The following is a 17,725-nucleotide window of genomic DNA, read 5'->3' as shown; positions in this document are numbered from 1 at the left end:
GCTAATAATCATCCCCTTGTAAATTATAAATGTCAAGGACACCCAAACCCACATTTTCACTGGAGCTTCTTTTTCAGAAAGAATTTCTTCCGTTTGCAGGTGTTGTCAGGCTCGTGAGGCTCCTTTTGGCAAACAGCACAGCTTTAGCCTTTGGGGTGTTTGATCCCTGCCTTCAGCTCCTGCAAAATAAATTCATAAAATGGGCATTTTTTCTTAGGGGATGGCCCCACTTAAAGCCCATATGCTTTAAGTTGCCACTGGAATATTGCTTATTAAAAATGAGATTACATGGGGGTGACCTAGGCCAGACATGGAATCAAATATTCCAAGTGTCCCTGGGAGCAGGGTGACAGAGCTGGCAGAGGTTCCTGCTGCTGTTCCCAAACCCTGAGCACTGCAGGGTCTGGGGTGCAGCACAGGAGCCAGGCAGAGTCCCCAGGCCGTGCTGCAGCACAGGGGAGGTGACATTTCTGTACCACCACTGCAGCTCTGGGCTCTCTGAAGGGCTTCCCATCACTCAGCAGCCACTTCCCTTCTCCCCCAGCACGTCCCCAGTGCCCAGCAGAAATTAGGACTGAATGCAGGAAATTCCAGCTGGGAAAATCAAGATCTGAACCATTCCTGAATGTTCCACCCAGCGAGCAGATGAAATGCAGCTCCTTCATTTGAGTCCATCCAAACCAGTTACATTTTGAAACCCTCAAGATATCAGTGAGCTCTTTATAACTCTTACCTCTCCAGACTCAAAAATTTATGGAAATGATAATAAGTATCAATGGCTCTTTTCTCTAATTTGAAGATAATCAAAAATTATAGAAGAATTCTGTTTCTGATATTGTTTAAAGTTCTGATGGTTGGGTTGTGTCCAGTGAAGCTGGTGCTCAGTTAGAGTACAGCTCTTAAAACCTCAAAGAAGACCAAAGATTTAAGTGCTAATTCAGCAAATTATTTCAATCCAAGCTTGTGCTTAAATTTGTCCTTCTTCCAGAAAGCACTGGTAAAATTTCTCATTTAATGGGAGAGAAGGACATCCTTAATCTCATTAAATTGAAAGAAAATTTTATTGCTGGTGCCATAAATAAGGCTGGGCTTGAGGATGATGTGTGGGTTGGGTGAGGCTTGAGAACAGCTCCATAGAAGAGGACATCTCTGCAGCCAAATGTGCACTTTTTTCTGAAAATTGGGAATTTCTCCTGTCAAATCTGTCTTTTCTGGCTCATATGGAAACAGTGGTTGGACCTTCAGTTTAGCAGGAGTTTATTGAATGCCTCATGTTGTTCTACACATGCTCCCTTCTCCCCCAAATTATCCTAATTAATGGCTTTTGATCTAAGTGAATTATACAAAAAATAAGAAGACTAAATAATAGTACTAATAAACTCCAGTTGGTTTCTCTGTTAAATAACTCTGAAGAAAAATTTGCACGAAGGTCAGCTGTTTAATGCATTGATGGGGATTTTATTTAGGAGAAAGTCCCAGACTTTGGGTCCAGCCCTCAGGATTCAGCCTTTGTCTTAATCATTGGATTGTTATCTGTGTGTTTTTCTGAACCTTAGAGTCTGGATTCCAGCTTGGAGATCTGAATTTTTGGGAAGCTTTCATCCTCCTAGGACTGCCATTATTTTTTAGAGTTTCATAGATGAGAGCTTGGTGGGCCTGGCATAATAGGGATGTGAAGATGGATTATGGAGAGACCCAGAGCTCTCATTAGGGTAGGGAGGGAGGCCAGGCTCTGCTGGGAATGACAGATTGGGCCATCTCCTGCCTTCCTCTCCCAAGGCAGAGCGCTGCATTTTGTGTTTTAATTTTAAAGATAATTAATGTCATTTAATCCAGTGCTTTTTAGGAAGGTAACAGAGATGAGCACATTTGTTACGGGCCTATCATCTGCCATGTTTGAATTTGTTCCTGGTTGGTGAGGAGTGCTGGAAAAGGGGCTGGCTGGGCTGGCTTGTGCAGATTTCCCCTGTGTGTGGCAGCTGCTGCATCCAAAATGCCTCACCCACCTCAGCATATTCTGGTTTAGAGATTTCTTCCCAGTGAGTAACAGAGCTGAGTTTGAATGAATGTCTCCATGAATATCCATGGAGACCTTGATCCCTGCACTTTGTGTTGGCAAAGTAGCCTGAGTCTGTACCTATGGAACATTTCTTTTTAGACCAGGAGCACTTTGGAAGCTTCCTGCACCTGTAACACTTTGGGTTGCCTTGCAGTGTTTTGGAGTTTGCAGCTGGGCTCCTTCTGGATAAAACACCTGGGAAAGCTGAAATCCAGGAATGTACCAGAGGAGCCCCAACTGCCCCCTCCAGGGTGGATCCCTTGGGAACCCTCTGCTGCTCCTAAATCCAATATTCTGACACCTGATTTGCAAAGAATCCTGAGTATTGCACCTTTGAAAATCAGGCTACTGATCTCTGCCCAGTTTTCCTGATTGGCACAAAACTCCTGCCACTCTTGCTCATTCATAAACATTTATTTCACTCCTGCATCCAAGCAGCCATGGAAAAATCCAGTAGAGCAGATCAGGCTTTTAGCAGCACCTAAATATCGACCTGGGTGGCTTGTCCAGCATGGGAAGGTGCTCTTAGAAAAGAGGGACATCCCCAAAATTGCTGCTGGCTCAAGCAGTGCTCACATCAGAATAGTAATGACAACGCAAAGGCTGTGCTGGCCACTGGGCCTGGCCACATCCCCCTCTAGTAACAAAATTGTATGACATGAGCTGTAGTTAAGGAGTGGCTGAGTGATAACAATGTATTTGTATGGCTGGGGGCACTGCATTTCTAACCTGCTATACTGTGACTAAATGGTTTTCACTTTTAAATTTGATACGGTTTGCAAAAGTTCTCTCTACTTACCAGATTTAGTCAGGCTTGCTTAATGAATTACAGAAAATATTTTAATTACTAAGCAATGTAAAGTGATCCTTTATACAGAGCAAAGGCACTTGGCTCTTTGCATATCCTCCCTTAGTACCATGGGCTTAAAATTAGCACATGGCAGAGCTGAAGATTGTTTTTAAGAACAAACCCATTTCTATGCTCCCAACCCAAATGCAACGGGAAAAATACCATTATTGCAGGACTAAAGATAAAAGGGGATTCAATTTTAAAACGCTTGTGGCAATGAAAAAATATAACTTCCAACGTGAGTCAATTCATTGAGGCCTTAACATTCATTTGTTGCAAATGGAGGGGGCAGTGGAATCCAAGGCTGGAGCCAATTGGCACCGTGCAGGGGAAAGGTCAAGTGGTGGCTGGTGGTGTGTGTGCTTCTCCCAGGCTTTGTTAAAATGCTGGGATTAAACAGAAGTTACATCTGAGGTCAAGTGACCGCAATAACAGGGGACACGGCAAGCCCTCAAATCATTCCCCGCGATGAAAATGACACGGAGCTGACATAATATCTGAGGTGAGATGGAACTGAAATCCTCAGCACCTGAACACTTCACCTACTGATGGGTAACCTGACCCTAACCAATCTTATAATCATACCCATGTCAGGGGGGAAGCTGCATTTCCCGGAGCAGAAGGTACAGTCACTCGCTTTTATTTATTTATTTAATTTTTTCTTTTTTCTTTTTTTTTTTTTTTTCTTTTTTGGCTCTGGCTCTGCTTCTGGAATGATGTTGTTAAAAGTTTCAATACTCTGCTTTAAGCCTTTCAAATCAATGTCTTCCGTGGAAAGTCAGCTGCCACCTCAGGGGACAGAGCTCTTTGCCTGCTCAGCCTCTTCATTGCGGGTGCTTTGGTTTGTGGAGCAGCGGCTGAACGGGCTCCTCGGGGGATTTGGACACATCCAGGCTGGGCTCAGAGCTGGCACTTTCAAACCAAAGAGCAGAGAGCAAGGACATGGGGTGACTGGGATTTGTTCAGGCACGGACAGTGATTTTTGGCACAGCAAGTCACCTTTGGTAGTGGAGACATGTTTTAAGAGGAAAGGGAAAATGAAGCTGTTTGTTGTACTGTTCCAAATAATGTCATATTAGATAACATTTCTGGTGCAACCTCCCCCAGCCCCATTTTTAAAACTGTTATTTATATCTCTAAATCTCACCTCTTTAAATTTGTTTTTCAAAAACGCATGCTGGAAGATCCTGATTTCAGAGTCTCCTTTGTGCTTTTGCATCCACATTTTTCTGGAGAGGGCAAGCAAAACTGAAATTAAAAATCCCGTTTTTTACATAAGCAGAGCTGCATCAAAATCCTCCTACAATATTCCCTGAGCCAATCTATTTGCACTTCCCCAAACAATCATTGCTCTGGGCTGTGGGATGAATCAGCATGTATTTAAATCAAAGGCAGCCAGGAAGGACTGCATCAGTTCTGTGCCACGGAGCTGTCAAAGCCCCGAAGAGATTAAAGGCGTGACCCCTTCATCCCTAACATTGCTCCACAAGAGACATTTCTGTCACTATTTCTGCCACTTGGCTTTCTAAGATGCCACGAAGCCTTAGGGCGACCTCTGCTACATTTCAGTGTTGTTTATTGATTTCTGACCCAGTGCTTAATAGTTTTCCCAGTCCCCCTGAATGGCTTTTGTAAGCAATAGGGTTTGTGCATCTCACCGATCAATACCTTTTATATTTACAATAAAATTGAAACTGCTGCTGCTGGGGGTGCAGCCCAGCATTTGTCATCCTTCAGCGAGGGAAAACTATGTCATTATCTGAATTAAAACATTTATTTCTGATTAAGAGAGTGTCCTATCTCATTAATTTTTCCCTTTCCAATAGAAAGGGAATAGAATCCTATTGATTTTTGCACTTTTACACATCTCCACTGCTGGGAAGATAATTGAGAAGTTAGCCAGAATAAATGAAGTTTCAAGTCTAGCAGGCCAGCCAATACCTTCCAAATTCAAGGTGTTTTTATGAAGCTGGATTTTAATTTGTTGGCAAGCTGAAGCAGTGGGACTTATTCGGCTGAGTAAATTGGATTAAGAGTAGAATCTCCTTGAAGCGTGTCTTGGTGAATGCTGAGGGGCTTGTTCCCCCCAGACAGCCACAGACCTGCTGGAGATTTATGCTAAGACAGCTTCCAAATTGCCCTCCTTCAAAACTCCAAGTGGCTGCAGGAAGTGGGGATTAGTGGACCAAAAGCTGATTAACTCACTTCTCCTCCATCGTATCGCCTGTCTCAAAAACAACCCAGCTCCAATCACAGCTGAACTAGACCTTCAGATTTTCTGCCAATTGATTACTCTTTATTAGAATAATGGGATTAAATCAAGCTTCATTAAAAAGAATTCCCATTGCATGAATCCCTGTTCCGAGGGCCTTTCTAGCATCAGTGTTTGCAGGGATGCCCCAGGTAGAGACCACCCTTCCTTCTCTGTTTTCCTTCTGTTTTCCTCTCTCTGAATTAACAACCCATATTCCATCTTCATTTCCTGCCTATAAAATCCATGCCATTATTGGATATTCTACTAGAAGCCAGAATGGCTGTTTATACCTGGAGACATGTAAAAGTTTGGGGTTGAATTAGACAATATATTCTATATTTTAATAAGTTAGACAGAAGGATTTCATAATAGCTGTTTTAAAGCAGGGAAATGCCTCTTCTAAATATATTCTCAGAAAACATGGACTCCTCAATTTCTGGAAGTAAGAATCAAATATGTAAAAAATTAACACTGAACTAGGAAAAAAAAAATCTAAATTTACACATTTAGCTCAGTAATCTCAATTCACAGACTTCCAGTAAGAATTTGTGGTCTCACTTTTATTCAAGAATTCTTTACAACTTGGTTTGAAGCACTAATTTGATTATTTTTCAATAATGTAAGACTTATGGGCTGCAAGTTAAAAAAGCAGAGACTGGAACTTCTGAGTTTGTGATATCTGGCTCTGGTGGGGCTTTTTCAGGAACAGGGGAGAATGTTGTGAGTGTTTGGACCTTTTTAGTTTCTGAGGAAGCAAATACAAAATACCCAGGAAAAAGTCCTCTGAAAAAGCATTGTAAATGCTATAGTTATAACAAATCAACAGCACCAGATTAAAAATGCTGTGTAAGGGAAGAACTTAATTTCTTGCTGCATTTTAATGCTCAGTCCCAAGCACCAAAGTATGCAAAAGGTTGAATACATTCATCACAAACATTTCTGTTTTCTCTTTTTACACCAATGAGAAATTGCAAGATTACCAATGACCTTCCTACCAATGAAGCACCATAATTATGGTCATTTGTTATACAACAGAGATGAATGGATAGAATTTACATAGAATAAAAATATTATTTAACAGCTGTTATGGATGTGTGAAGTGCAATCCTAATTTATTTAAATGCTATAAATATATTGGTAATGTATTCTTTTCGAATTAACCTCATGAACCTTATACTGGCAAAACTTCAATTAATATTGCACTAAAATCCATTTCCTCCTGTTGTGGGGAATATTGAATTGGGGAAAATCTACAGCTACAGCAGCAGCTCACTGCCTGCAAGTTTTTCTTTGATTTTTTCCGTCCTTGGCTCAAGCTTGTTGTATTGGAATGATTAAAAAAAAATGCTTTAAATTAAAATCAGACCAAACAGACTTTTACAAAACGGCTTTTCTCCTGTTATTTAAGGATACAATAACAGTTCATGAATGAGTTTCCAAATATTACTTGAAAATGTGGGGTTTGCTACTGTATTCTGTGTATTCCAGGACGTTTTGCTCATTTCCCAGGCTTGGGAGTGAAATAAAAGAGGGAAAGAAAACAGAGCCATGTGGGGCACGTTAAACTCGGCCCTTTCTGGCTGCATATTGTAAGGTGGATTTAAAGAGAGCAGAAATGTGTGGTTGTTTGATGAATTTGGAGGCACAGGGGGATGTTTGCCTGTGTTTGTGTCTCACATTTTGGGTTTATCTCTTTTGTATTCCGTCCATCTGCCCCGAGCTGTCATTATTCCATGTTCATCGACAGAAGAGTTATAGTTTGCAAAAACCTATCAGGTAGGCTGGACAGCAGATAATTGAGGTGATGATCAGTGCTAGGAAAAGACAATTGATAGTGATAGTGTCAGAGGCTGCACCTAACAAGATCTGCACCCTCTGTCTCCTTTAGCCTTCCTTTGGAAAGGACAGAATATGGAATAACATGGACATGTCTGATGTGCATCAATAGATAGGATGGCAGTGCATAATACTTCTTGGAACTGCAATCTGATGGTTGTATCTTTTGACATTGCAGCAGGTTATTAAATAGAAATGTGAACTATTAAGAGATGATCTTGACTTTCAATACATTTTTATCAAAGTCAAAAAATAGTTGACACCACTGAGTGGATCCACTTTGTGAAGGAGCAGAAAAATCTGGCATTCCAGGGGAGTCAAGGATTGTAATTGTCTCATTCTTGAGGAGGAAGGCAGAGCTCAAACCACAGATATTTCATAGAAATAGAAGAACTAGCAAATGTGAATATGCACAATTATATCAGGGTACAAATAAATAAATAGATACCAGTAAAATTTCATGTTTAAAGCTACTGGTGAATCAACCAACCGTAACAGTGGCAGGTGTCAGAGTTCTTTGATCCAAGTTTCCACTGGGAATGGGTTTTGTCCTCACATGAGACTGATCAGGTGTGGAGCTCAGAGCACAGACATTTCCCTGACCCACAGGGAAAGCAGCTTGACCCTGTCTCTGAAGATATCAGCAGCCAAAAAATTATTCTCTGCAATTACAAAACAGAGTGGTTGTCACTAAACCATGGGAATGCATTTAGATCTCATTCTTCCAGAAGCATTGCATCATCTTCACCATTTTGATTACTGTTTACTTTTCTGGACATTTAAAAATGTCATTTTCCTTCCTGATTTTAAAAACCTACATCTTTATTTCAACCCAAATGCTCTGTTCCTGCTCTCAGCTCCATGACAGCCTCCTGCAGAACTTTTTTAGCATTTTCACGGAACAGATGAGACCTTGCACACAAGAACCACTTGGCCAACTCCAAGTGTCCCAGTTTTGCACAGCTGCACATTTTCCATTGTGCAGGAAGGGTCAGTGTGGGCAGCCTGGGGTAGATTTATCCTCCTCTGCCCAGCTGTAATGTATGCAGGGAAGTCATGGCTTTGCATGGCTATTAAACACCCTATAGTCTATATAAAAACATGCAAAGTTGAGGCTTAATGGCAATAAAATATTATGGGCACTGCCCTCACTCATGGCTGAGCGAGCGTGGCCCTTGATTGGGTAATTGGCAAACCACACACTGTGGCTGTCCCATGAATAATCATGTTTTTCCATTAGGGGAACAATAGGGTTGCTTAACCCTCTAACTCTGTTCCCAAAATGCCTCTCCATGGTTGTGGGGGCTCTTGCAGAGCATCCTGCACTCCCCTTCCCAGCAGTGTGCTCACAAAGCCATTTCATTCCTGCTCTGTGGCACCGAGGCTCTGCTGGCTTTTATTTCTCCCCGAGGCCAGTAGCCTTTGGGAGGGACTGGGACACATTAATGGAAAAGATCTGCTCCCTAATTCATGGCATTTCAGAGACCTTTGAATATATTGGGCTCTGGTTGAATTAATGTCATTTCAGTCAGGACAGGAAGTTTACTGTAGTTTGTCAACTATCATTCATTTAGGAAGTCCAGTAATTTAATGTGCAGCAGAGGGCAGGGAGATGGAAGATGGATCTGGATGAATGATGTGGGGTTTTTAAAAAACGTGCGTGGAGTCACATGGGAAAACATCACTCAGCGATGAGAGTACAGAGAAAATCCTTCCATGGAGTGGGGCTGATTGCTGCCACAAACCCAGCCTTAGTCAGCACAACCAGGAGCACCTGGAGCCCCCAATCCTCCCCCCAACTTCTGAGAGGTGAGGTCTGTCCCTTTAATGCAGGGAACTGATTGATTTATGGCTGTGTGATGGATCGAACGATCGTCAACGGAATTACACTGAATTATGGTGACACTGCTTCTGCTCTACAAGCCACTCCCCATATGTCCTATAACTCAAAAGCAGAATGACAATAATACTATCTATGAAATTTATATTCATGATTATAAATTAATTCTTTTTGGCCAGACCAGCAGCAGCAGCAGCCTGGCTTTGCAATTTCCAAACAGCATTTATGGCATTGGCTTGGGAATACTATCTATCAAGCTTGGTGACAAATGTGGTGGATGATGGTCTCTGCTGCCTCTGGCTCCAACATCCACTTGTGTTACAGGGGGAAAGCAAATGCTATAAAATAACAGGAATCCTTGAGCTGCAGTTTCTGACCGGTGTTCCCGGCCTAACAACAAGCTGCACAGGTCTTCTGTAAAATGAATATTCCCTGGGAGAGAAACATGGAAACCAGGCTGCATTCCCATGTGGGAAGAGCCAGGGGTAACAGGAAACAGCTGTTGGGAATTGGAGAGGCTGCACTCAGTGCAGGAGCACCAGGGAAATTCAGCTTCTGACCTGGGCCTGTTGAATCTCTTTCTGTGAGAGGGTGGAAGTACCAGGGCCTTTCCACCAGTGCTGGCTAATTAAAAAAAAAAGTATAAAACCCTTAAAAGGGGAAAACCAGGAGCAAGGAGGATGAATTGACATCTTCCAGCTCTGCTGTCAGCAGATCCTGGTGATCGCAGAGCACAGTGAGAGCAATGATTGCAGCAGAGCAGGGCCAGCCTCCCACCAGGGACCTGTCAGCTGCACAGCCACTTTAGAGACACTTTGGACAGCCCTGAAATGCCAGCAGTGCCCTTTGGAGGGGCTTTTTAGGTTCTGGGGGCTCCTGGTGGCCACTCAATGGAGCCCACTGATGGCCGGGTGCAGCCCAGTCCCAGGATCTCTGTGTCCGCGTTCCAGGGAAGCCTCCCTTGCCTTAGGAAGGCTCTGGAGTGGCAAATATTGACAGTCAGGCTGCAGCTTTACCCCAGATCATTACACCTGTACAGAAAAGATCTGCTGGCCTACAGTGATTGCCTACCAATGGGGGATAGAAATTAGGAGTAATGATTATGTTTGTATGCAGACACGAGTTCCATTGAATAACCTGTGAACAGCAAAATCGTGCAAGGTGATGGGTGAGTCACTACTTTTGAAATATTCACTTGGCAATAATTGCCTTTTTTCTTTTGCTTTAGGAAAGACAACCTTCACAAAAGTGCCAAGTTAGCAATGCTTCCCTTCATTCACCTGTTATTTAGCTTGAAGCAAACCTCTAAAGCTCCCTGAAGTTGTCATCTCTCTTGGAGTTTTTTAGGTTGGATTTTTTTCCAAGTGAGGACCAACAGACCTGTAGTGCTGGGCCCTTGGCTCTTTCACTCACAGATCAGCAGGGCTGGCCCCAGGCATCACCTGCTGCTTTTCACTCCCTGTCTGGAGTGATTTCCACCACCCACTGATGCTGGAACTGTTGTCTGTGTGATCAGCTCTGAGATCTTTGCTTCTCTTCACCTCAGGTGCTCCTGAGGGCAAGGGGAGCCTTTCACCACGACCTCTTGCCACCTGCTGGCATGAGTAAGAGGGGCTGTTTGCAAGGCTGTGACTTCCCTAATCTCCTCTGGCACCTCTGGACTTTGTAGCCCTCCCCACCTGCTCCTGTCTGGTTTCCATGGCATCAGCAGCTGCTGGTGTCCCTTTCCACAAAGCCTTGCTGATGGCAGTGACTCTGTTCCAGGCAGGAATCCCTCTGTGCAGAGCAGGTTGTAGTGGCAAAGGGGCTTGTTGCCATCATGACCCCATTAATGTGGGGTCTCTGGGCAGTCAGGATCTCTTCAGCAAGGCACTGAGCTATCCTGAGTGCTAAAAATTCCTGGTTATAAACACAAGGCTATGCTCCAGGTGAGGGCAGTCCCACTGAGCTCTGCCTTTGCATTCCTGCCCTGTCTTCCTCCTCTGCCTTCTCTCTCCAGCTCGGTGGGTTGGCTTGCAGCTCCCCTAAAGACTTTTTCTATCCATTTATATCCTACAGCATTTTAGTTTTCCTTCTGAAACACAGAAAAACCTGCAGTCCAGCCCTGTGAGTAAAGATATTTTGGGAAAGTTGGGATCCAGTAAAATTCCACTTCATTTTTTCTCTGCTGCCTGCCCTGCTGTCAGTAATAACCTGCCCATGTTCCCTGTGCCTTCCCCACTCTCTATTTATCACTTTCATACCCTGCTGCCATCCTGTCCAGCCTAACTTTCTCCTCTCCCATCATCTAAATGCTTTTCCACCAGCCTTCTATGTAAATTCTGGCTGAGACTTTGTTAGAGTAACAGAAATGCAGCTTTATTGCACTGTGAGTCTCCAACACAGTGAAAGCCATTAATGGGAAAGGTTTTTCCATCCGTTCCAAGTGAACGGAGATGCAGCTCTATGGAATATAGCTGTGGTGCTGGAAAATCTATATAGACAGCAGAGGAGACAGAGGAAAGCTGCTCATTTACATAGTTTGTGGTCTTGGTTGGAAATTCAAGGTGAAAGATGGGCAGATTTCCTTTGCTCGCGAGTGGTGTGCAATCCCAAAAGTCCAGGTGGGAGCAAAGTGAGGAGAGTGGGCTGAGCAAGGGGTTAATTCAGCTTTGGAACACTCGCCCAGATCCAGAGAGGCACTGAGGGACAGAAGATCCCATTGAGCAGCAGCACAGGCTCACCTAGGGCTGTAATCTGGGAGGAATTTAAATAAATCCCACCCTGATGTTGCCTGTTCTGAGGGCAGCCCGAGCACACCTGCCAAAGGTCTGAGGCCACACAGGAGAGCAATCCTTCCTCTGGTTAGCAGTAGATCCCTTCCAAAAAAAATGTGTTCCTTGGCTGTGGAGCTGCATTTTGACTGCCTGATGAATCAGACATAAACTATCCCAGGCTTTGAGGAGCTCATTATTCCAAGCACTTCCCTTGCTGTTCTCCATGGCCAGTGAGCAGAGCCTGGAAGAGTTTCTGCTGACTCGTCTCTTCCAGCCTTGGAGACAAAATCCTGACCTTGCACAGCAAATTTAATTGTGCCAGGGCTCAGTGGAGAGCTCAGCAGCAGGAGTTCCACAGAGCAATCCTTCACTTCCACACCTGCAGCACTGCTGGGACTCACTGAGGGCTGCTGCAGGGAAAAGGAGATTTAGAGCCTTTACCTAAATGAAATATCCTAATGGTGGCAGTGCCAAAATCAAGCCAAATATTAATCTAATGGAAGGTGGGAGCATCTTCGTTGTTCTCAAATTGAAGAGTGGGATTTAGAAGTGTAAGGAGGCATCAAGATCATGGTGGAATGTCCATCCTCTCTGCCAAGAGGCTTCTTGGACATTCCACTGGGAATCCAGGAATATTTCCAAATTACTGACCTGTGATTAGTTGTGAAATGTGGCCTTTTTATCAAAAGGGACAACTAACTCTGTGCTTGCATTGTGTTCCCTCCATCCATGTCCTTCCTCATGATCAACCACTGAGGAATAGGGGCATCATTAAAATAAAAATGATTAATAATGAAATTTAATAGCTTGTTATTTGTCAGTCTTGCTTTTAGTGTTTCTGATTTATCTTAACCTCTTCCTGCAAACTAAATGGGGAGAAAATTAAGATCACTGCCCCATCCTTACAGTTGTGGTAAGTTCACAACATCTGAGGGTCATCAATGGAAAATAAATATAACACACTCTGAGCATTACATTGCCTGAAACTATCAGTGAATCTGAGAGTTTTCCTCGTCTCTATTTCCTGTTCCTTTTTTCCTGATTTTTAGCCTCCTGCTCACCCTTGCAGTGTAGAAGAAAAATAGGTATTACAAGACACTTCTAAATGAGGCTGAGGTGGGTCTTGGTTTGGAATATTTTCCAGAAATCTTCCAGGAAAACAAAATGGCAAAGATTCCCAAAATCTTGCAGTTAGGCACCCAAATAGCAGCAAATCTAGAGATGCTGGAAAAATGGATTTTAGCAGATCCACAGAGGGATCTGACAACCACAGGCCTTGGGGAGAATTTTTGCTGTGTGTGCAAACAATGGGACAAAAATAGGAAATGATGGGAAATATTGTAGTTCCAGAGACTGACAGATTTCAGGAAAGCAGAAGATAAGGGAGATAAAAAAAAAATTGTAAAAAAGAAAATCTATCTATCTATCTATCTATCTATCTATCTATCTATCTATCTATCTATCTATCTATCTATCTATCTATCCATCTATGTAGAATGGGACCAGAATAATTTTAGCTGTGAAACTCCAGAGGTGGGATGGCATTCCAGCCAAAATGAATCTACTTACTGAGCTGTAAAACAGGTGGTAAGAATACTGATGAAATTTGAAAATTTGAATGGAACCACAGCAAACAGGAGCACCCTCAAACACAGCTTGTCTAGGCCGTCTAGAGTTCTAAGGGAATTTATTTTTCAAATTTAGTTGAAAAAATTAATTCCCCTGCTGAAATTCCAACTTGCCAACTCTCCAGCCCAGGTGGATTTTTATAGCCAAGATCTAAACCCCTGAAAAATAGCAGTGTAGAGTATAATGGAAATGCTGACACAACCTACATTACAGCTGCAGGAATTGTGCCACTATGGTTTATGGAGAGCCCATTTTGGGGTTGTCAGGTTTTTAAACACAGGCTGTTGTAAATTTGAAAGAAGACTGTCTTGTCTTTAGGCTTTAAGGCTGTACATATTAGCAGAGATGGGTCTGAACCAAAATTTCCCTTCCTGGATTTTGGGAGAACTGGAAATCTCACCTGATCATCACAGTGCCATCATATCCTTGGTTTTGTTTGGTTGGTTTTGGGTTTTGTTTTCACTGGGGGGAATCAGTGCTGCTATGAAACAAAGCCTATGAAATAGAGTTAGTCCTGGGGACGAGCACAAAGTGGGAGGATCTTCCCCTAGGTAGGAAAAGGTTGTGAGGAGAAACACGAGTGCAGCTCACTCTGCATGAATTCCTCCAGTCAGTGGCAGGGTCAGGACTGGGCTCCCAGGCCACTGAAGCAGCACTTTTAGCCCCAAAGTCAAAATGTCACCGTTCCCTGGAGTCTGACACCTCTGGCAGGTAAATCTGTGTCTGTTCAAGCTGCGGTGGACAAAGCTTTACAGGCTGAAGCCACAGCTTGGCGTCAGAAAATTGAGGATTTTGCCTTCAGTTAGAGCCTGTAGAAGTTTAATTCATACTGAAAACCTGCTCTCAGTAGCTCTCAGGAAAGTTTATCCTGAACTTGTGAAAACAAAGGAATTGTGGAAATGCAGATGAAAAACTAAATGTCAGCACTTGGGCCCAGTGTAATTTGATTGATAACAGCAGCAGGGTGTGTCTTAGTGCAACCCCAAAGGTGGCACCTTCCTAAGGTGGATGAAAACTGCCTTCCATCTGCATGAATTAACCCAGAAAAAGGCAAAGAGGGAAAATCCATTTAAATCTGCATTAATCTTTTATTGGCTTTCCCACTTCTCATAAACAGTTTGTAACCATCCATATATCATCATCCCAAACATCAAGTATAACTTCTCACTCAATAATCCAATTGATATCCAGCTGATATATTCAGTAGCAACAGTTCTTAAATGGGGCATTTTATAACCTAGGCAAAGGTTAATCATCCTTAGCTTCTTAAGTGTAATCTTAACTGTGCTGCTCGTGCTCACCACTGCATTCCCAGCAGTGCTCTGGCTTGGAGTTAATTAGGAGCCAGATTCTTCACTGATGTTGAAAGGAAAGCCAGGATGTTAAAATATTGTCCTGATTTTGGGTGCTCAGCCATGACACAGAGAACCACGACTGCCAGGAGCCACATCTCAGCTTTATCTGGTAATCAGGCTCTGCAGAGAGATGTCACATTGAGCACCCAGGAGCTGGGGACTTTAGAATCACTTTTCTGTTCTAGTTGGCTTTGTTCAAGGCTGCCTGTGGCCTGTCAGGAGTCGATCAGCAGGAAGCCAAACAAGCCATGGCTCTGCATCAGACAGCCAAGCAGAACATCTGACCTGGTGGCACTGCAGTGACACTGTCAGCAGGATCAGCAGCCTGGCCTGGTGGCCACACCAAAGGCTTCCTGAGCATCCTGCAAATAAAGTGGTGACACAGCTCAATTTGATCTCCCTGATCCCTCCTGAGGACCTCTCTTCTTCAGGCTATTCCCACACAGACAAAAAGATTTTGTCTCACTGAACCTGTTTATTGACCACAGCTGTCACCCCTGCTCTGACCAGTGACCTTATCTGAATATTCAAATCCATTGTAGATCACAAGTTCAAATGATTTTCTTACCCTCTGAAAGCCCTGTTTTCATAGTGAGCTGATTGCACATGACAATATTAGAAGGGGTGTAATTGAGATTCTACAAACAATTTGCACCTCAGGTTTACAAAAATAATATATACAGAAGTGGGAATGCTGCTGACATTTCCTTCCCCCAGCTTCCCTGAGCTGATCCTGTTTGTGGAAACTAGGATGGCTCTTCCAGGTACTGAGAGACACCCAAGGATTTTAGAGGGAATTGTGCCAAATCTGCTGCTGCAACTGAGAATCCACTGATTCCAACTCAGCCTTTGGAAGGGGTGGGAATCAAGGCCACAGGCCCAGCACTGGAACTCCTCTTTCTTCCTCCCCTGAGCAGGAAAACTCTCAGGGCAAAGCCAGGGGATTTTAGTGCAGTGGCTGTAACAGAGCTGAAGAGGAGCAAACACAACATATTCCATCTCCTGGTTTTTTATGGCATTTCCTATTTCTGTTCTGACTGTACTTCCCTGATAATTTTTCTTCTTCCTTCTCTGATATGTTTTCACAAAAAGCAGAAGGCCAACTTTCCAGTATTGAACTGAAACCTTAATCTGTGTTACCTGAATAATACAAATCTTCAGAACTGACTGATCCTAGTAAGAATCCCCACACCTCAAGCAGTTCTCGCCCAGCTGTCTGCCTGTCCATCCAGCATCCCATGGATTTCATCATCCTTCAGAAAGACACTGGCTTTTGCTGGTTTAAAGAATAATGGGACAGTGCAGTCAGAAGAACTGGAATATCTTAGCTGGATTCAGTTGGACTGAGGTGTACACAATTAATGAAAATTAAACTCACAGAAAATTTGGCTTGCTCAGACTCCTGTAATAGAGCAGGAACCAATCCAAGTGTGCTCAGACTCTGCAGGGGTTCATGAACTTCACAGACCATGGCAGTTCAGCCTCAGCTGAGAGCAGGAAGCACATGGCAGGGAAGCAGATTTTGCAATTTTATGCTGTATCAGTGAAGAAAAAGGTGAAATGCTACAAATTCAAAACTAAAAAAGCAAATAGGGGCTGTAGGTGAGAAACTCCACCCAGAGGTTTGTGGGGATCTCTTCAGCAGGAGGAGTCTGTGGACATCTCAGTATCAAGGATGTCCTCAATGAGAAAAGCCCAGCCACAGAAATCCCAGATCTCCCCTTCTCACAAACACCACACAAAACTGTGACAAACCTCATGGGCTCTGATTTTCTGGGGGAGAAGTGCTGCATCTCCTGCTGGTGCTGGCTGGAAACACCAAACTCTCAGAGCTTTCCTAACATGTGATCCTGCAACTGTCCCATCCCTCATTTCCTGCACCTCAGAGAGTCACCCTGAGCATTGTTCCTGCTGCTATTTATTCCTGCATTATTATGAAGTGTCCAGTGTGGAATATAAGGCTTAAGTGCAGCCAAGTTCATAAAGCCTTTGGAGCTCATTACATGGATGGCAGTACAGCAGTGCAGAGCATTGGTGTAAATTTGAATTTTCTGCCGTATGTTTTCTAAATGCCAATATAAATAGCCCAGGAAATAATAAAATGAATAAAACACATGACTTCATTCGAGCTCCATTTGGAAAGACAGGGTGTGAAATGAAGAGTTCTACCCCCCAGGTGGTGATCTCCATGCATAGTAGAGTGTTTGTCCTGAATTTCATTGCTTTGGAAAAAAGACGTGGAAACTCTTGATTTAGCTGCCATTTCATGTGTGTTTTAAATAACTTCTGTGACATAACCAGCTACCCAGGGCTTCCAGGAGGGACCTCACAGAGCAGTAAAAGCAGTGGCTGTGCCTGCCTGGCGTTGCTTTGCTGGGTACACAAAGCCGGGGTTCCCCGCGGATCCGTCGGAGCCCCGGGGCTGTGGATCCCTCTCCTTGCTGGGCACAGCAATGCACCAGCCATAGGCAAAGGTGTTCATGTCTCCAGCTATCCGTAAATGAAAAATCAGCAACGCTCTCTTTAGTGTTATTCCAACAGAGGCCTTTCCCTTTTTTTTCCCCTTCTTTTATTATTAAAGTCTCTGTTTTATTTTTTTACAAAACATTTTGTCTGCTTGGAGCTTGGGCACATGAGTATTCTTGCCTTAATAAAACTCAGTCTCCTTTACATGGATTGTTTGGCTCTGTATTTATAAAATTAGAGCATTAAATAACTCAGACTCTTAATAAATACTGGGGAGAAAGTCACAGGGCCACCAATTTTGCCAGAATCTCTAAAACCCTGAGCAACTGTAACCACATTGGGAACTGATATGAAGAATGTTGGCAATGCTTTAAATTAAGTGTTTTTAATATGCTTAACCATGCATTTAATTTAAGCTTAATGAGACAGTTATTGTATGCTGACTAAATACCACGAGCTTATTAAAAACATATTTACAGAGATTAACAGTGATGTAATATAGATACATATTTGTGCCATCATTGGTAAACTGCTAATACCACGTTTTTAATTAATTGGCATCTACTCAATATTCAGTGGGGTTCTGAAGAGATTTATTATATTTGGTTTATGTTGATGAAGCACCAACTGGTTTAATGAGGGTTAATTGATCTAACTAACTATTAAAATATACATTTCTT

This window comes from Molothrus ater, chromosome 9, assembly GCF_012460135.2.
Source record: "Molothrus ater isolate BHLD 08-10-18 breed brown headed cowbird chromosome 9, BPBGC_Mater_1.1, whole genome shotgun sequence".
Classification (NCBI taxonomy): Eukaryota; Metazoa; Chordata; class Aves; order Passeriformes; family Icteridae; genus Molothrus; species Molothrus ater.
This window is presented reverse-complemented; position numbering follows the sequence as displayed.